We start from the raw sequence: 21,506 nt of genomic DNA on the forward strand, positions 1-21,506 counted from the left end.
TCCAGATTTAAAGGCAACAGATGACATACTCCTTCCTTTTTATCAAATAACTGTTTGTTTGACTGATTTTAAACCTGTATGGAAGTATTCTTCCTGGGTCATGCACTTTGGTCCTCAATTGCAAGTCCATTGGTGTGGTGGCTGTGAATATTTAGACATAAAAATGTAGGGGCAAAATAGAAAAAATGTCACTATCTTAACTGTTATTTCTACAAGGGAGCTCAGGCAGGCAGACACCTTTTTCCCAATTCATTTAATTGTGGTGCAGGTCCTGCTCAGTTACAGTGTGGTTCCAGTGTTCTTCTTGAATTTACTTTTTGCCAAAAAAGTCACTGAAGTGGCAAAAGGCAAACTAGAATTGACACACTTATGAGATACTTTTTCATTGCTATGAAGAGTCAAGCTTTAATTATTTCTAAATGCAATAATTTTTCCTTTTGAGTCACCTCTCAGATACATCCATCAGTCATACTGCAGTCTGCCCTTCCTGGTTTCCAGAATTTAAGATGTGGTGTTTGTTGAAAGGATTTTAACCAGAACTGAACATGCAGCCTGAAGTGAACACAGTGAATATTTTAGCATGCTAGGTTTGCTGCTCTGCACCTTCAGCCACTTCTGGAGAAGCTTGTAAGTAACTACCACCTCGGCAGTAAAGACTTCATGGAACATATGGAACTTGTGATGCTCTGATGGGTGGGTATAAAAGCACATTATCACCCTTAAACATTTGCTGGTAGATTTCCATGTTCATACTTTGGATGTTTATTGGAGATGTAGGAGCAGCAGCAGAATACAGAACTGGTAATATTTTTATAAGAAGGAACAAGGGGAGCTGTAAGTTTCAAAAACTGATGTCTCTCCTTTCAAATGTTTGAGTATGTGAAATCTGTCCTGCAATTTTGCCAAATTTAGCTTGTTTCTTAAGTTTTATTTACTAGCAATCCTTAGAGAGCAATTCAGATGTAAACCATTTACAAGGAACTTCTCAATATATGAGAAAATAAGACTTGTTTTGGTGTATCTACATCTCCTTTCACTTTGTGAACATTCATTGTTCACAAATCATGCTGATTGATAATCTATACTATGTGTTCAGATTTCACGTGTGTAGCAGTGAAATACACAACTCCTTTATGGAAAACAAAATGAGCAGTGAAACCCAGATAGAAAACACATCTGCTAGTGCAAACAGAACCAAAAGTCATGATCCCAAATCCTCCCAGGGACAGCAAACTGTAGGACTACAGGTGTCAAGGAATTCCTGGGTGATGCTTGCAACTCTGCCTACATTATTCTTGGGAAAATGCCTTTGATTGCTCAAAGGGATCAGCTCTGTGAGGTATGGTATGAGCCCTACTACAAAGGGCTGCTATAAGATATCATATTGGAAAAATTAGATAGACATATGAAAAAAAAAATTATCTTGACCCCGTTCAGCAGCCTTGAACCTCCAGTGACAGCCACTATGGAGCAGTACTTTCTTTCTTATGGAGGTGATTTGGGCTTTCAAGCTCTTCAGGGTGTTCTCATCCATGAGATTGCCTCGCTGCTGAATTTTGAAGCTTTCTTGGGCAGCCACAGCACTGAACTGCAGACTCCATTTGCAGATCTACTTCTGTCTTAATACTGGGATTACTTCCTTAGCTGAACGCAGAATAGCAACATTAAGCATTTGGTCCCATTCTTTCTCCTTCCAAAGCACTCAGCTCCTTTGATGGCAGTTCTGTATATCTGCTTGATCCCTGCAGACACATGGAAGAACCGTTTGTGAATCCCAGAATGGGATTTAGCATTAAGAGACAAATAGCTTTTTGTGTGCAGACCAGAGAAAATTGGCAGCAGGAGATGTGTGAGGAGCCAAGAAAATAAATGCTTCATGGCTACCTATTCTTCCTCTCCTCCTTATCTTAAAGACTTTCAAGGACTTTGGATACTCTGCAGTTTCAATGATTAGCTAAAAGTCCCAAATTCAGCATCTGAGATGGAAAATATTCAAATTGCTTCCATGCTCTTGCTTCACTCAAATACCTCTTGTATTTGCTTGAGAGGTGCTCACCAAATTATACCCCTCCATTAGCTAACCATACATGACACAGTATGTGTGAAATGCCCTACTAAATGTCAGGATGTGTGGCTTGTGTGGTCTCTTTAAATTAATTTTTGCAATCTCTCAGTATCTAAGTAGAGATGGAAGTTCATAAACTGTTCTAGCCTTTCAAAGTTGTAGCATGAGTTCATACTGTTACCTGGGGAGGAGCTACTCTGTGCAGTCTGAAAATCTTCAGGGCGAGCAGACAGGCAAAAAGACACTATAATATCATAAGCAAATTCTAGCTCAGGAAAATGCTTGGCACTCTTCCATTTTCCTTCCCACAGCTGAAGGTACCCGTGTTCCTTGGCCTGTTCCATGAGACACTGAAGTGAGCTACAGGTGACTGCCTCATCCCCAGACAGCTTTGGAGGGGCTGCACAATGTTTGTCATCTGTGCCCTGAGCCAAAGATCAAAGCTACCATGTATTTCATTCATGTTGCACAGAAATAACTCTGCGAACTTAAAAAGATGCAAGCTAGGAAGAATTACTGATTTAACACAGCCACAGACATGCCCATTGTTACTGCCAGATACTGTCTTGAGACGGAAGAGTCCACATCTGTCACACGCTTCCAACATTATTTTGCTTTTTACATTTGTGGTCTCAGAAACTCTTCACTGCCCTCATCTTACCTGAGAAGACAGTTGAGCCATGACATTTTGGAAAAGGTCTGAACATTCTGGCTCCCTTCTCTGAAGTGCTCCTGCCCACTCTCAGAGGAGGGCGGGTGGGCTGTGCGGTGCAGGGAGCAGCTGTGCCTGCCAGGTGGGCAGGGACATTGCCCGAGGCATCTGATGGGGCTGGACGCCTGCTCAAACATTTGCCTCTTGGCCCAAGGCAACATTTGGCTTTTGGATGGCTTTGACATGTCTCTGATGTTTGCATACCACTCGGAGCAGGTTGGTTTCCGGCTGTTCTATGGCACCTAATCCAATGCAAAATTCCATTTAAACACAGATCCTTGAGCTGAAAGGAGCATCTTCCCCTTGTGTACCAAGAGAGCAGTGCAAGAGGAAAATGCACATGCAGGGAACTTCTCTTTATCCTGCACACACAGACCCTCCCCTACCCCCGTACATTTCACAGGCATCCCTGCTTCCCCTGCATCTGCCACCAGCCTGCAGCGGAGGCACCGGGGCATTTGGGCAGCCCATTCTCCCAGCTCCTCCCGGTGGTGAAAGGGAAGAAGAGCACAACACGACTTGCTTCCAATGTCTACATTCTCAACATAACCAAATCTACTCTCCACAAACTTTTCTGGACATTATCTCAAACGCCCGAGCTGCCCCTTTCCCAGACCCTTCTGACTGAAGCCTCAGAGTAGCAAAGGAGATGCTCAAGACAGACACTTGTAACACCTCGAATACCTGTGCATTCTACCACAGCCTGTCCAATCTCATCTGGCACTGACCATGGTGGTCTCTTTTCCTTAACCTCTGATGTTACACACTGGGAAGGACCACCCAGCCTCTTCTGTCACCTCCTGCATGCTCTTTGCAATATCTTGAAGGGGAAGGGAAATGCAATACTTCAACAGTCTTGGGTGGTGTGCTGCCCAAGGAATGTCAGATTGGAAGCAGCTGTGCTGGAAGGTACCATCAGCAGTCGCAATATAGCTCTTTCATTTTCAAATGACTGGATGTACAGGAAAGGTCCCTCCACCAAAGCAATGAATATTTATTTCTGAAGTCTGCTGACAGAAAATCCTTCCACCGCGTGCAGAATCTTTGCAGGCAGCAAATTTAGCAGCAATGAAGTGACCACAATGCGCCCCACACATTTTTCCTATATAAAACCATCCTTTCCATCTCTACAAAGTACAGTATTTCTGCCAACCATTCAGCCTCACGCTGCTGCAATACAAAAGTGAAACCATGACTGTATGGAAGGGGTAGGTGATTTCTGAGAGGTTTTTTGATGAAAAAACAACAATCCAATTAAAAAGACCAGTGATGGATGTGTGGTTAAAGATATTCCCAAACTTAGTGTCCTTTGACTTCTCTTGGCTACCACGTTTGGCAGCTACACAACAAAAACAAACCCTCCCTCCAGGCTAATGGTTTTAGCAGCCAAGAGCTGAAAAGCATCCACCACCTTCTCCATGGGACTTCCAGCACAAACCACGAAAGTACTCAGTCCAGCCCCACTCCCTGGCTTGCAATACCAGGTCTCAGAGGTGGAGGGGACCTTGCACAGAGGAATGTTGCAATTAGCAATAAAAAACCCTCTTAGAGATGATGGCTCTTAGTGTATTTCTCAAGTTCTGATTCAAGCTCACTGGCAGCCTCATCTGCAGTACAAATAACACTGGGGTACCACCTACTTTTGCCTTGACCTGTCTGTAACCCAGCATTTGAATTTGTTAGGAATTGATGCCATCAAGTTCTTGTACAGGACGCCTCAGAGTGGGGTTATAAAGCTTATGAGAGGAGAAAAGGTTTTCTTTACAGGAATTTGGAAAGATTCCTATTAAAGATGCCTCAGAGTGGGGCTATAAAGCTTATGAGAGGAGAAAAGGTTTCTTTACAGGAATTTGGAAAGATTCCTATTAACTCATCATGCCATGTTTGCAGATGTCTTAGCCCACTCCTGAGGAGAGGCAGGAAGTGCATTAGCAGTAAATCCATATGACAGTATGTATAGTGGGAGCCAGCCTTGTCTTCATACCTGGTACAAAAATGTCTGTGCAGTCAAGGGAAACTGAACTTTTTCCTTCTTCCTTGCATACTAGGGCATGGATGAATTGTTTCCTAGAGTGTGAGGGTAGCTTTGCTGGAACTATTGGTGTTGCAGCACTCCAAAGAAGCAATCCCTTTAGTTGGAGATGCTTGTTTCAACAGCCCACTAAGGATGCTGGGGTCTGCACCCTCCTTTCTTCTTGCTTGGTTAAGACCAGAGGGAGAAAGAAAATAAAGGAGAAAAGGAGTGAGGTGGGGTAAGCAAGAAAGAGACAGAAGGACATTTTTACTGTGATGCTGTACTCACGATAAATGGATTCTCCATTACAAACTTGACTTGTAGATTTGTGTTATCTCTTCCTCCACCTGCATGGTTCTGCACCACAGACATGAATCTAAACTTGCCAGCTAACCAGAGCTGGGGAATTATTCCAACTAAATCCCTTCAAAAAGGAAAAGGGAGGTTGTAGCACTGGCCAGGGGTTGCAGACAGCACAGAGTTAGTGGGAAGCTTCTGTTCCTGTTCACTGAGAGCACATCTCCTCAGCTCCTGCTGTTTCTGACACATTGCCATGCATTCTGCTGGGGGTGTGCACTTCAGCACCATGCTCAGCAGAGAATAAGCAGGTCTTTCCTGGCATCATGGGGGGATGATGAATTGTCATAAGGATGTGGGGAAACCATATTTCAAACCAAGTTGTTAAGAGTTTGGAAAAGACTGAGGTCTGAAGAACACTAAGAGAAACATCCTGCTCCTTTCACCTCAGAAGAGAGAGATTTCCCCACGGGTGTGGAGAGCTCTTCTGAGCACACTTCTGTGTCTGCTGTGAGGCAGGGGACACTGGAAACCTTGGGGAAGCAATGAAAAACAAACACCACATTCACAACAACTTTTCAAAATATCAGAGACACTGAATGTTGGATTTAGAGAGGTGAGAACATCACAGTGGCACCAATAAGGTGGGGAAGAGGTTGGGTTTTTTCCTTCAGATCTTTCTTTACCTCTTCCTTGCTGTTTTTCTGCATAGGTTCATAATCCTGCTTGGCATTTCTGTACATACCCCTGGCCTCAGTAAGGGAATAGTTTCCTGCATCTTATTTTTGAGAGACGGGAAGCTGCAACCCACCATCAGCATTACTGAAATCACAGTAATGGCACAATGCCCTTGGAGAAACTTCTATTTTCTCCCAGTAAAAAGTGGCTGAACATATGCTGGAGTAGGCTTTTTTTTTTTCAAGAGAATGTAAATATCCTTCTAACTGTGCTCATTTTATACTTTACATCAGAGTATTTCCTGAGGCTCTTGCCAGCTTTTCTTTTATTTCACTGCTTCTTCAGTCAATAAGTCATCACGAATCTCATTTCCATTTGTAAGTCCATTACTGCAGCCATTAAAGGGTACCTACTACTGCACTTCTAATAATACTGTGCCTTTTTTGTGGAAGCAAGTTTCCACTTAATTTTGAAAACATCTGCCCAGACCTTGAAACGTTGTCTGACTTAGAGGATGCCAGTGAGTGTGTCCTGGCAGAGGGGTTTGGTTGCCCTGGCACCCCTTCATTAAGTCACTGGAGGCATTTTATGTGCCAGCAAGAAAGGAAAGGCAATTAAAAGAAATAGGAAGGACAGAGAAAGTGAAAAAAGAGAGAAAATTTCACTTGACAAGGGTGAAATTGTTGCCTTTTCCACACAGAGACAATGTTTTGCTGAAAGTACAAGTTTAAATTCCAAGCCAATATCCCAGAGATTAAAGAAGAAGGTCAGAAGAGAGTAAATGCAAGTAAAAGAACTTGGTTATCAAACCTGATCATCATCAAACCCGACTGTACTAATCACACCTTCATTTCAGGCTCTCTGAGATGGTGCAGCACACTTGCAATGCACCTCCCATGGCTGATATCTCCTCATGGGGTTGATTCATAATAATCCAGTGACCACCAAACTCCCAAGTCCAGTGCTTGAATAAACTAGATTGTGCAATCTATCTTCAGGACTAAAACCTCCCACCAGCAATGATCCAAAACCACAAACAAAATGCAATTTCTTAAATCTTACAGGAGTATCTTCCAGTTAGCACGGTAAGCTTTACCAATAAAAAAATGTTATAACATGTTTGGAAGATTTTCTGGTACAACATTTCCTAATGGCACGTCCAGGTCATATGCCTACAGAGCTTAGCTTTGAACTTAATTACTAGCTAGGCAAAATTTGCTTGAGCTTCAAATGCAAACTTGGGTTTCTGTGTGCCATCAAAAAGCGCAGCTCTACCCTCAACAATCAGGTACAGCAAGAGAAAACCAGAGAAAATATTAATCCTATTCAATTCTCATGCTACTGACTTTTCTTTCTTCTTGTCTTGACAAAATATGGTGATTTTGGGGAACCTGAAACTAATCTCAAAACATTACCAGGTAATCCTTTGTATTCTTTGCACCATTAAACTGAAATTCTCCCAGATACAATATTTTCTGTCCTACTTAATTCTGCAGATTTCAGAGTGACTTTACTTGCTTAAAACTGTTCAATTGCTGCTGAAAAGTATCCTAGAATTGTTTAAGTTGAAAAAGACCTCTAAGATTATCAAGCCCAACAGTAACCCCAGCGCTGCCAAGTCCATCACTAAACCATTCCCCCAAGTGGCACATCTACACATCTTTTAAATCCCCCCAGGGATGGTGACTCCACCACTGCCCTGGGCAGCCTGCTTCAGTGCTTGGCTACCCTTTCAGTGAAGAAATTTTTCCTAATATCCAATCTAAACTTCCCCTGGTGCAACTTGAGGTCATTTCCTCCTGTCCTCTCCCTTGTTATTTGGGAAAAGAGACTGACTGTCCCCTCGCTACAACCTCCTTTCAGGCAATTGTAAGAGAGTGAGAAGGTTTTTCCCAAGTCTCCTTTTCTTGAGGCTAAACAGCTCCAAGCTGCTTCCTCAGCTCCCTCAGCTGCTCCTCACTGGACTTGTTCTTGAGACTTTTCACCAGAATAGATCTGATGCTCTTCTATGACTTTACACCATGTGAAAAACATCCTTGGGACACTGCAAACTGAGCTTACCTAAAGCTCAGCCCTTTGCAGCAGAAGCACAAGGCACTAACTGTGGTACACGTTGCTAAAGTAGCAACAGCCACTCCAGGTAACAGCATCTTTCAGTGCCTCAGTTATTCATTACCTTTGTTTACTACTTTAGACTGAGTTACCATTTTATTTACTGATGACTTTAGGGTGCAAGTCTCTCCAGCAAGGTCCAGACACGACATCTATTAGCAGTTTCCATGCTGGAGATCTGCCCAGAACAGGGTCAATGCTGTCTCCTGCACTTGACAAGGACTATACTGCTGAGCTTATCTGAACCTAATGACAAACTGACTTCCAGTTTACAAAAGTGCACTGAGAGCCAACAAATTAGGGAGAACTTCTGCTATTTCCGCTTCTCTTCTCGCCTCTATTGTGAGAGGAACATGCAAGAAATACATTTTAAGTCTCAAGACTCCATTGCCCCTCCCCGATTGGTTTTGTATCCCTGAGTTACAGGGCAGTTATTTGAGGCCCTACAATTTCCATGTCCCAAGTTTTGCAGTAAGACATAAGTCCTAACAGAAGGGCTTTAGTACAATTGAGATTTAAAACTATAATAGTGTAAAACAAATGACTACATTTTCAAAGAACTTTCAGTTAAGTTTGCCACATTATGCTTATGTCCAGAACCCCTTCAGTGACCAATGTCACAAAGTCATGGCACAAAAGAAACAAAGTGTGTGTTCAAGTGCAGTAAAAGTCGTAAGTGTGCTCTTCCTGGGTACCATGAACTCTCTCCCAGCTAGGCTATGCTAGGACAGGACTCCCAATCACCTAACCAAAAATAGCTGACTAGAAATTGCTTATACTGATAAACTATCCTAGATGGTAAAAGGATAAATATTGCTGTATAGGTCCTTTGTACTAGCCCTGCTCACTCTTTTTTAGCCAACTAATTCCTATTTTAAAAATACACCTCAGTCAGGTGTCACGATCCGCTAATGCAAGCGGGGGTCGTGACAGTCAGGGAACAAGAACTGTAGTATTTTTATGACCAAGAGGAAGTCATCCTAATCCTTCACCCGCACTCAGTAAAGAGAGAAGGAATTAAAGCTATCTTTCCAGGTACACTGTCTGATCTTTTCTCCCATCTACTCTCTCTGTCCTTACTCTGCTTCTGGCTCCACTGCTGCTAGACACCCACACTCATTTTCCTTCATGGCTCTCATACTGCTTGACATTCCTCATTCCTTGCTGTTAACCTCTTTCTCACAGCACTCTTTTGCTGTTGCTTTTCAGTTTTTCACTTCTCTTCAGCTGCTTTAACTCTGCTTTTCAGTTTTTCACTTCTCTTCAGCTGCTTTAACTCTGCCTTGCTGAGTAGTTTATTGGTAAAAGAGTTTTCCTCCTAGAGCTGGAACACAAAATTTTTTCCTGAATACAACCAATTTGGTCAATGTAAACAATAGAGAGGACTCAAGTCTCTCAAAACTCTACACCGTGAGGGGAGAAGGGAGAGAGAAGAGTTTGGCTTTTTTCCCAATAACATAGGAAACATAATATCCTTTTTCAGTAACTACAGTAATGCTGCAAGCCTCTGCTGCTGGTTCAGCATACAAGTGTAAATAAACACAATTTACAGAGTTACAGCATGGATATTATTGGGTAATCTGGGTAAATAGGATAACAAAATATTTATATTGTATGTTTATATAACCCTGCTATGTCCTTGGAAAGGCCCTTTGTGTGCTTCCTCCCATGCTCCAGTGGTGGCACAGCCTGGTACAGACTGGCAGTGCCACACTTTCCGTGTGCTCTGTGTGTGCCCCACCCACGGCTCGCTGCCAGCATTTACCTGTGTCCCTGAGGGAGGGCAGCAGGAACCAGGTCCCACTCCAGGCTGTGGAAATACAGCAGCTTCTCCCCCATCTGCCATTACATCATCTCCTCGTGCTCTTACCCATAGCTACAAGCATGGCTGGAAATTACTCTTCCAGCAGGGTAACCTAGGAGCACACTGGAAAAACAATTTAAATTCCCCATTTGGCTCAGCGGCATGAATATGCCCTTGTTGGTTACGGTCCGAAGTAAGGGTATCGGTAACTCGGTATCCCTGCTGAAGCAGTTTCCGGAGATGCTCCGAGCTCCCGGCGGGTGCCGGTGCCGAGGTGCGGGAGGCGGCGGGAGATGGCAGCAGAGAGCCCCTGCGGGAGCGGCGCGACCCGCGGGCACCCGGCGCCTTCTGTCCGCGCCGGGGAGGTTCTGATGCGTTTGGATTTAAACCCAACGGGGGAAGTAATCTTAAAATAATCTGAAAACAGTCTCACCTCAGTAACTGGTTCGTAAGGACACTGGCAGTCACCCCTGGAAGGATCCAAGGCTCTTCCCTTCCGTGACTTTTTTCATCGGGCAAGAGAGGAGCTACAGGAATGACGAGGAGCGGCTCCTTCGGCCGGCGAAAAGTCCTGGCACATGCCACAGGTGTACAGGGAATTGGGCAAAAAGAGCACGGCAAGAGCCACCCTGCAGGAACGTGACCCCACTGGCACTGGCAGCTCTGCAGGGGCAGCTTCAGGGCACTCCCCGAGCACTGAGGCAGGTCCCACATTTCCCTGCTTTGGCTCCTTAATGTGTTCCTAGCCCTGGTATATTTGCTTATGGAAACAGATCAGTGCCCTGCTCTGGTAAGGAAGTCAGATGTCTCCGTCCTCATTTTGATTGCCAGCAGCTGATAAGGCCTGACACACCATATCATGTGCTTGGGGGAGCTCCTCTCTCTGAGACGCATCTACTACTAGAGCAAGCACATGGGAGACTGTATGTGCAGTTCTTACATCTCAGCTCACAAAGGGCTTGTGTCCATATGTTCGTAGCTAGAAGCCTAGGAAAAGTCACTTGTTCAGTCTTCCACCTGCTTTGGGGGTTGAAAACGTGCTTGGAGAACTTGGAAAACGAATCCTTTCATTCCCAAAGCACAAAAATGAAGATAAAAGTAGGGAAGAATTACAAGGCATCTGTTGCACGATGAGTTGTCTCCAAATTCCTGAATAATCATGTTTATGGGAAATCTGCTTTTCTTACATCAGCTCTGGGAGCGCTGATACAATGGAAAGATATCCCAAAGGGTATGGATGATGCTAGGAACTCTAATGTTGCTGCTGTTAAATGTACAGCATTGTAGGCCTGTGCTGTACATTAATAGCTTGGCATCTCTGTCATCAGTGTGAGCTCTTACAGCTCTGAGAGCTGTGCTTGCAGCTGTGCTAATGAATACTTTCATGTGGGATTTAATGTAACAGGTAAAGAAATAAGCTTTTCTGTCGAAGTCTGGAATGGCAGCCCTGCTCTGTGTTTCTCTACAAAAACACCGCACCACCTCACACAAAAGGTTCCCAAGGTTGTTTACTGCTAGGTTGACTTCTAATGAGGGAGATTTTTCAGGAGTCATTTGAAGAATTGTCATGGAAGGGCTTACTCCGTTTATCAGTCAGTTCGATTGGCCATTCTCCATGGATACAATACAGGGCAAAGAATTGGGACCAACTCAGCAAGAGACCAAATGTATTTCAGAGTGGCTGGAAAGCTCTGAGTGCTAAAGAATGGTAGCTGGAGCCTTGAGAACTTTTAGCTTCACCAAAGGTCAGACAAGATGCACATTAATCTGAAAAGCTCTGTAGAACTATCAGTCCCACCCTCTGAATCTCTACTGATTTCCTCCACACTTGTCAGAACTTTGATATTGAAGGCTATTTCTTCTCTGGAAGAAACAAAAAATTTCCAGCTGTGTTAGTCTTCAGTCCTGACTTGGGTAAGGTAAGGTAAGGTGAACATCACTATTTATCCCTGCATGATGGAAGTATGTATTTTCCTCTATGGAGCTGAACTTCTGCAGGACAATGGAAAATGAAAAAGAAAATTGGCATTTTGTTTCCAGGCCACTTAACTGATTTTTCATTTTGATTCCATTTTATGAGCCTACAGACCCTCACACACATGCATAGACATCATCTCTCTCTTTTCATCCAGCTGTCACCAGCCAGTGTTGCAAGACACTGACCTTTGATTGCAGCTGAGGTCTGCTCCTCCAGCTTTACTGTCTGTATTGATATGGTGTCACAGTCAACATAAATTGTCTCTTCCTTTGAGAAGATCCAGCATCAGAGGGTTAATTCTGTCAAGCATCATTCTTGTGAATTGGTAAGAGTGCAGCTTGTGCATGACAGGCTCCAGAGGTTTCTGTAAGATGCAGATGAGGTGAATATTCCAGTTAAGGTAGTACCTCATAAATTATTTTCTAACAAGTCTCCCCTTGGGAACTGCAACCCTGTTTAGGCTTGTACAGACTTGTCATCAGGTATGAGATTCTGAAATCTAGTAAAAAATTAGCCCTAAACTAATACCTCAAAGTCATATGTGCAAAGTAATATAAAGTGAAGAGAAGCAAACCTTCTAGAAATCAACCTCTTATAACGCCAGGATAATTGTCAATCCTTTCTGCAAGTCTTTAAGCAAGAACAACTGGTTTAGTCCTTTTTTTTTTTTTTTTAATTACTATATTCAGTGATACTTTAATATCCTTGATTTGTCCTTAAATATCACATAAAGTCACTGTTTGATTTATGAGGTTTAAAAAAGTCTTTATTAATGGTATTGTGGGGGTTTCACAATAAATGTAACAGCATGGTGCCTGGAATAAAAACCAAACCTCATTCACACTCCCAGGTGAGAGTTACCAATACCTTTTAACCATCAGATTGGGGAAAAATGATGAATTCCTCTAATGAACAAGTGAATTGGGGGGGTCAAACCAATTGGCAAATAAGCTTTTATTGAAAGGGAAGTTTAAAGGTTCTCGTGAAAGAGAAGATAAAGCCTTTTCTGTCAGTTATTGCAGTCTGTTTGAGAGCAGTTCCATCATTAGGAAGCTGCTGCACTGAGGCTGGGCAGTGTGTGCTTTCAGTTCTGCTCCTGTTAACAAAAAAAAGGATTTGTTTCTTCATGTGACTCTACCAGGCCAGTCACCACAGCCCTAAAAGGGTCTGAATGTTACTGCAGCATTAGGATCTTGGTAACTGGACAGAGTAAGACTGAAAAAACAAGACAGTAATGGCTGGAAACTTAGAGATAACCAGAGCATGGACAGAAACACAAAATTGTTTTTATAAGAACAGCACAAAGCTTACCCAATTAATGCTTCCTACCCAGGAAAGCATTACTGAGAAAGGTACAAGGAACAGAGCAGCAAATTATTCTGGAGAAGTGGCTCACAATTTCCCACAGCACTTTGTAATGTGCTCTTAGTTCATCTGATCTAGCTTGTGACTTCTTAATGGATGTGCTTTTTTTGCTTTAATTACTTCCACAAATTGTCAAGATGTCAACTGTAATTTTTTACCCTAGTTTATATGAGTTCCCTTGCCCAAAGGATTGTCCAAGAGGACTTTGCTTGCTGTGTTTCCTCTTCTTGATTTATTCTGAAAAGCATTGACAGGAAAGCTAAAAATACCTGCAAGATAGTTAACAAGAGAGTTTTAATTGCAATAAGGGCAACAACACATTCAGAATTGAAAATTATCTTGCACATTCAGGAGCCATGAAATCAAAACTTGGACGACCTATCTAAAAACCACAGTTACCAGCCTAGGACACAAGCTCTAGTTTGCATGTTCTAATCCTCTTGAAAAGAGGGATTTAGTAGCCTTATAAGCTGTATTCCAGCTCAGTGATTTCAGAGTGACTTTCAAAGGGATTTCATAGAAGAGCTCAACTATGCTTAAGTGCTCTTAGGACCAGGTCACAAAACTTCACTTCACTTCTTGTGTTTCTGCAAAGAGCTCAATCTGTACTCAAGCTTTGGTTTCTAGAAGCTCTTTCCAGGCTTGTTTAGAATTATTATTATTTTCCCTGGATAAAATATCTTGAGATTCATAGGATAATATGCAACTATTAAAATACAAACACAATACCTACTGTATGTGGTTTAATTTCAATTTTTCACTTACCAGTGTCTCCCATCTTTTTTGTGTAGGCATTCACAGTTCCTCATGCACAGCCTGTGGACTGAACAAACTCTTCTTCCTGTTGAGTGACCCACAACAAAGGATTCCTGATCAGCCAGAACCCTAACAAGAAACAGTTTACAATGATTTCACAATTTATTAAATAACTATTTCAAAATTATTTCAATTGCATCTGGATCTTTTTAATCTTTTACCATCACAGAGGGAAACCATGTTATTCAAAATCACACCTGAGCTGTCCATGCAGCACCACTCATCTGTGCCTGACAAATCAGGAGCACGGCCCAAAAAAGCAGGAATCCTTACACAGCTCTTCCTTTGTCTACACTACACACTTCCAAGTCTTTTCACTTCATCTAGGCTTTCTATTATTATAGAGATAGAAAATTAATCAGACTAACCATAACTTCCCAGCTCTGGAATTCTCTGGGAGATTCTTGAATTATTTGGGAGATACTCCTTGATGTAAAGAGCTGGGGCATAATCACATTACATTTTATTTTATGTACATTTCCAGCATCTGTAGTTTTGGAAAAGAGATTGGCATTTACATGCAGGATAATTTAAAAGTCAGGCAAATAAATCACTTATTTGAAATCCTGAGCTTTTAAAGCTATCTCAAGATTTTTCCAAGAACTTTCCAAGAAATGAAACACGGCCTTAGGTGAAAGATGGCCTTTGGAAAAATTACAGGGCTTTGCCAAAATGGTGCCAAAGTCAACATATGATACACAAATATCACACTTGTTTCATCTCTTTCTGCTGCAAAAAACCTCTTTCAAAGTGTTTCAGTGGTTGTCCTGCACACCTTGCAGCTCAGCTCTCACCACAAGCATTGCATTGAATGCCTATCACTCACTTGACCATCTATTCTAATTTTTGTTATATCAGCAGTTTGTGATGCTAATTAAAAGTAGATTTACCTATCTCACACTACTTACATTTATTTTTTGAAATGAAAGTAATTCACCCTCCTGCATGAATTAAGTCTTGTCTGCCTGTGTTTTGTTTTTAAAATTTTTTCTTCAGCTATTTGGTGGAACAGGCTTAAAACAAGGTCTTGAAGTACTATAATGAGATTTCCTACTACAGGCTATAAAGATTATTTTCATAATTTGAATAATCAACACCCTTATCTCTTTGTCAATTTAAACACTATGAGCAATTCACTCATATAGTTCTGACTAGAATAATGTTTAAAAAAAGTGATAAAATGAGGAAAAGCTGTTTAATTGCACCTAGGTTCATCACAAAATACTTAGCTTTTACTGATTCTGACATTAAATACAGCACCCTAAAAGCTGGCCCTGTTAAGGACTGAGGAATGAGTGGAGTTTGGTTCTTTTAATGCTGTGTGGAGTTTTACAAAGGCCTCACGGTGTGGTAAGGAAAGTGTGGTGCTCTCCTTGCAGCAGAAACCCTGAGGTCTCTCCACTGGGATGGCAAGATAGTTCTACATGTTTAAGCAGCAAGATTCCTCTCTCAAGCTCAGGCGAGGGGAAATGACACCAGAAGTAAAAAACCCAGGAAATGTTTTCCCAGACTGTGTCAGTTTATGTCAGTGTTGGAAGGAGAATTTTATCTCCACTTACCATCTTGTCTGAAGCTGACATTGTCTCCTTTGATAAGGAACTGATACTTACACTGTTTCATCCAGTTACTTCATCCAAACACTAAAGCATCAAAGCTGAAGCAATGACTCTTAAGCGTGATGAACAGGAAAGCAACACAGAGAAAGTTCCTGTTGATGTGGTATAGATGTGCTCAAAATTTAATATGGATGCATTTTCAGGTTGTCCCATTAGATGCTCGATCTCAAATTTCGCAGCCCAGAGGAGGTTCTCCTTTGGAAAAAGAATATCAGAGTAAAGCTGTTTGTAAACTAACTCTGTTACAAATAATTCAGGTTATTCAGTTCGCCTCTATCTGCAATTCATTACAAGCAGCACTTCTTACAAAGAGAACAGAATATTTAATTATAAACTAGTACCTCAGATCAGCTTAAGGCTACATACATCAATACTCTGGTGAACAAACAGCTTGTGCCTTGAACAGGTTTGTTGGTTTCACCGTTTTACATTTGAATTGTGTAGGAATTAGGATAAATACTAGACCATTTCAACACGGGAAGGGGCAGGAAAAGTACCAGAAACAGTTCAGATATAGAGACAGGAGGAGTATGTGAGAATCAGCACCACCAATACCCAGCAGAAGAAATGACCGTAACATCTGAAGTGGCTCATGAGATTTCACAGCAGATATTCACAGTGAAACTATAGAGAGAATCCAAGATGTACCTACTTTGATCTCTTTCAAAAAGGTTTTCTTATAAGGTATTAAAAGGTTAATGATACAGTAATACTTTACAGCAGAAAGTGAGTTCTCTGTGCAATGGGACTTGTCACTGACATACTCTTTGGCAGCTTAACTTGCAGCAAAGCAAAGTATGAAACAATGTATTATCTCAATTAAGATTATTTAATGTTGTTATAGATTCCTGGGAAAAAAGGCAGATTGCAAGCAAGTACCACTCAACTTTTCTAATGAAATACGTAATCTACTAATTCTAAAAAGTTGTATAAAAATAATTTTTCTCACAGCAATTACACCTCAATCTGTTTTGGAAAAGGAGAGGCATTTTAACATAAGTTTCCAAAGGTGTGGATTACTTTTCAGCCCATTGTGCTCTTATGTGCTGTAACTCCCATTGACCACAGAGAGGCCGACAAATTACGTGCTACTTCTGCTGGCTGCCTTCAAATTCACATTAAAAATCAGTTTCACAAGATTCTTACAAAACTTGTTGCAAGTTTGCAACACTTGTGGTAATATCCTAGCTCCATAGCATCCTTTTTGTTCCTTTTACTTACAATCTACAGAGCACTTTTGTTTTCAAAATATAGAAAGGAAATGACAAAAAGGACTAATTTCATAATTCTGTTTTGGCTGATTCTGTATTCCTGTTGTTACTCTCTATGCTGATTTTTTTTAACACATCCCACATTCTAAGAATCTAAATCTTTCCTGACTTTCTTTTGTCATTTAGTTCCATTTTAGTTATGCTTAAATACTTCTAACTCCCAATCAGAAACTCATTTTTTAAGAGAAAGTCAAAGTAATGTCAATGAGCTTTATATCAAACATATAATGTTAAGAAAGCAATTAGAGAACTAATGGTTTTGCTCTATTTTTTAAATTAAATGTCAAGTAATTTATAGCTGATTTAAAAATTCTAGTGTTGCACTGGTGCCATGGGATCCTGTTTGTTTCAAGCAGCTATAAACCTATGCTTTTAAAGAAAAACACCCCACAGAGTTCCCAGCACCAAACCCACAGACTTCACGTTGTAATAGACTTTGGACAATAGTAATTATAAATTGAGAAGTTCTGTTATAAATTATTCTGGCCAGGGCTATCTGCTGACATAATTCAGATGTTAAAGAGATTGCAAACTGACCTTGTTTGTTGGCAAAGCCTGAGAGGAACTGCCTTAAAGAACAAGAGTAGGAGTGTTTCATGCCTCTGCTCCACTTGTTGCAGAAGACTGGAAAGTGGATGTTGGTAATAAGAAATAGGTTGGCCAACATCCAGCTCATTCCTTCTATTTTTCATGTGTTTGATGTACAATTTAAATACAACTTCCTCCCCTTTCTGAAGGGCTCAGTTGATCAACATGTATATACACATATTCCAAAACACTACTCAAAACTATTTCCTAACAATATCTGACACAGATGTGTGCCAACCAGCAAGAAAATATCAGTAACAAGCTTCCAACACTAATGAAAAAGGTCAGGTCTGCTTATCAGTATTGTTTGCCTAAATATGGATTCAACTCACACCTACCCAGAACAGCCATAAACTTCAGACACAGTCTGTGTGTACATGTGCTGTACTGTGACTGCCATCCCTGCCTCACTCTGCCAGGGTCCTACAAGTGTCCCTGGAAAGAAATCCTATTTCAAGCTAGTACAGAGGACAGAGTACTGAGAGCAGAAAACAGCTTTGTCATTTTGCAGATGAGCTGGAAATAATTTCCAGTTAATTTAGGTCTCTTTTCTTTGTCCAGAATCTTAAGGAACCAGGTTGTTTCCCTTTAAAAGCAAACTGGTGCTTTCTTTTTTTCTCCCCCCATTGCCCTCAGTCTGGTCATTGCCTTAGGCTGGTTTTGACACAACGTTTGTTACAGGCATTAGCTGATGGCCATGGACCCTGTGCTGTACATCACAATACAGATTGTTTGGGCACGTCAGTGACTGGTAGAAGCTCTAATGACTAAACCCTAGGTGTTGTTGCCTCTTGGTATTTTAAAGCTTAAACACTTGTTTCCAAAATTACTTGAAACTAGAATTCCTGGTGACAGTTACAACCTTGGGGGCAATTCAGTGCAACAGGAAACCTCTAGTTGAAGAGATGGATATGTGACAAGCAAATCACTTCCTTACTCTGCGGATACAGTTTCATGCCAGTCACTTTAATACAATAGTATGTAGGTGGCATTTGGCTTGCAAGGGTCTCATCACTAAGGAAATAATTTTCCATGCAGGTGCACAGCCTCCCATAAATATTGGAAGCTACACACAGTGTTTGTGCCATCACTGCCTTCTGTTGGGTGCACTGTTGGGTATGCAACAGCAATTCTTTCCAGTTCGAATACATTATTCAGCCTGGGTCTTCTTCACCTTTTCACAACCAAGAAAAGCCCTTCCAGCCTTTTGCAGCAATGAAACATTAAACTACTTCGGTAGTTTAAAATGGCCACAGAGTCAGGCCTGTGGATCTTTCCAACTGGTTTTGTTGCATAAGAGCCAAAGTGAACCACTGGGAGCCCAAACAATACTTTTATTCAGTTTGCAATGTTTCTGATATGATAGGCTTGTCCACAGTGAAGATTCTAGATGTGGCAGTAAAATAATTGCTAGAGTCAATGCAGTTTCAGGAACAGTAGAGATCCATTGGTATAAAAGAGTTGGAACCCTGGGTTCAGAGAATTCCAGTCTTTCAGTGCTGACAGGCAGTGATCCTCAAAAGCACGCTGCATTTGACCTGAGGCCTTGGAAAAAGCTTCCCAGATTATGTGATATCACTGAGATTGTTGCTGTGTAATTAAAAAAGAATTTTGTTCTATCACTGGGTGGAATATGTAAAGATGTAGAAAATTTATGTTTCTGGGATATAGAAATATACATGTAACAAGATGAAGGATTTTGGGTGTAGGCTAGTTCTTCCTCTTTCTTCTTCTTCACAAGCCTAAGTGATGTGGTATTGGTTCAAAAAACCAGCAGTGCAGAACATGGGTGATTAGTTACTGGATTATAAGTAAAACTAAATTAGTTGGCATTCCATAATTGGGTAGTTTGGGCTTTAAAAGACCTTGGAAGGTAGAACTCTGGGGCCACTATCACCTTGTTAACTTAGAGGCACATTCTGTGCAGCTACACTATAGAGAAGAAATAATAAACATCTGAGTCCGAAGAAAAATTCCACATCTCCTGCATTTCAATCCAAACTCTGAGTAAAAGGACAAAAGACAGAGGCAGAGAAAGAAAGAACAAAATGGAAAATTTAATATAAAAGCACCTGCAAAATCAGGTTCTAATTCTGCCAAAAGTGCAGTGAAGACATCACATATTGGGATTAACAGTCTTCTGAAAACTGAGCTATTACTCTGGATTTTGGAGCAGTTCTCCAACTGATGGGAGCCTTAGGACAAGTTATCTGCCTTACAGAAGACACCAGTAGCCTCCACAAAATATTGTGAGGGAAAAACTCATTCAAGAGTCTAAATTAGTTTCCTGAAGGTTGACTTCATTGCTTAGCTACATAAACTAAATTCCTCTTGCCAGATTTCTCATGGTTATGTATTTCAACAACAGCATCAAGACAATCTCAAAGCAGAATATTCATCTTGGGATCATAGCAGTCATGAGATCATAGCTTTTACAGTTTGCCAACACATACTTTGCCTTGTTGAGCTTTGCTGTTCAATTAGAAGATGCCACTTCAAACGCTGAGAAACAAGCCTGATGGTAACAGTCATGCAATTATGGCTGAGTACTCATATTGTTAGAACATGATAGACCAGGTTTCACAATTATTAAAGTAATTAAAAAAGGTCTTTGGTCAGCTGGCAGCAGCAGAACTACCAGGGTGGGTGAAGAAGGCACAGTCCTTGAAACAAGAGATGCTGCTGCATGTTCCAGGCTCCAGTCTGGTTTTGAGGCCAAAGACTCGTTTACAGCAGGAGCTGTATATGGCTGGGTTCCATATACAGCCATATACATGTATATTATATATACGTGTGTATATATATACCTAGTTGCAGGTACTGTTTGATACACCTTTCTCAGTCTTTCTCTGTAGCATTGTACAACAAACATGTCATGCAATGATATTGGACCTGGCTTGTATCTTCTAATCCTAAGAAGGACACTGACATAAAGAGAGAGAAATGCTATCATCCCTGTATCATGCACCTTTCCCTGATTCACTGGAGAGCATGTGGCCTTATTCCTGAACCCTTCTTTTCATTTTTCTTTGTATCAGAACCAAGTCAGAGCCTTTAGAAACAATGCTAAACAAAAAAGAAGGGTAATTTCTGCTTTGATCACATGATACTCTGTCCTTACATACAGCTATCTTAAACTAGATTTGTGTCTACTGAAAGTACTTTCCAAAGCATGGTTAAAAGAAAAGAGTCCACGTCTTAGAATGAAAGCAATTGATAGAAACCTGCATTGCAGTTGCAGCGAAGCCCTTTGGACATACTTTGGTGGAGGTCGTCATGCTGCTTGTGTGGTGAAAGGCATGAGACCATCAGAATCCCCCTGAAGTAGCCTGGGATGATGGAATAAAGCATGCCTTATTCTGTTTTAGTACTCAGATGAACCACGCAATTATCAAATTAGCACTTCATTCGCTTTGTTTTATTGAACCTAAGTCATAGCATATTTTACAATTCCACAGGACTTGAGCTACTGTGGCTTAAGAATAAATTACAGAACAGTAGTTTAATGAAATTCCATGTTGGCCAAGAAAATATAACCTAATTTTGCTAGTTACAAGATTTGCAGGTTAAACAGAGTTTCATTAGTTCAGTGTACGAAGTCAGCATGGTTGTTGAGATAATTTAACGATTCTGTGTGTAGAGAACTAAAAAAAAATTGTTTCTAAGGCAGTGAGGTGGCACTCATGCTTTTCTTTCCCTTTCTGCTTGAAATCATGGGATCCTTTACAACAAACCTTGAAATGGATAAAAACCTAAAAATTGATTAAAAACTAAAAATACAATGGCTAGAAGAATCAAATGCAAAATTCTAAAAAACTCACTAAAATTAGGAATTATAAAGATCCTGAGGAAACCTAATATTGCTAAATACATTACCAAAGCTGTATTTGGTACTCCTTTTTTTTACTAAGATAGGTAGCTGGAAAGGCTGAATTAACAGGTTAAAACGAGCAACAGCTGTAAAATTCTCTACAGCTAAAAACAACTGGTTTTAGTAGCATATCTCACTTCTACTATGAAATTCATGGCCTTGTAGTGAAGACAGACTTAAAGAAGGCATCCTTTTTGTGTCTATCACACCAAATCACTTTTAGCTGCTGCTGGGGGCCTTGCTTAGCTGGAAAGTGTGTAATATGCTGCAAGGTTTACCCAGGATTTTCATTTCTATTTAGACACATCTCCTTATCTGA

General features: G+C 41.1%; 1 long non-coding RNA gene across 1 annotated transcript in view; it reads right to left on the bottom strand.

Moving 5' to 3' along the window:
* Positions 1-12,975: 12,975 nt before the first annotated feature.
* LOC108445335 overlaps positions 12,976-21,506 on the bottom strand; it is a 58,910-nt gene continuing 50,379 nt past the window's right edge. Inside the window, exons 3-5 of the long non-coding RNA XR_001860158.1 lie at positions 15,452-15,652; positions 13,791-13,910; positions 12,976-13,294 (exon numbers count right to left, since the gene is read on the bottom strand). This is a non-coding gene — a long non-coding RNA (uncharacterized LOC108445335). The remainder of the gene's footprint in view (positions 13,295-13,790; positions 13,911-15,451; positions 15,653-21,506) is intronic.

The sequence above is a fragment of the Corvus brachyrhynchos genome, unplaced genomic scaffold, assembly GCF_000691975.1.
Source record: "Corvus brachyrhynchos isolate BGI_N302 unplaced genomic scaffold, ASM69197v1 scaffold223, whole genome shotgun sequence".
NCBI classification, from domain to species: Eukaryota; Metazoa; Chordata; class Aves; order Passeriformes; family Corvidae; genus Corvus; species Corvus brachyrhynchos.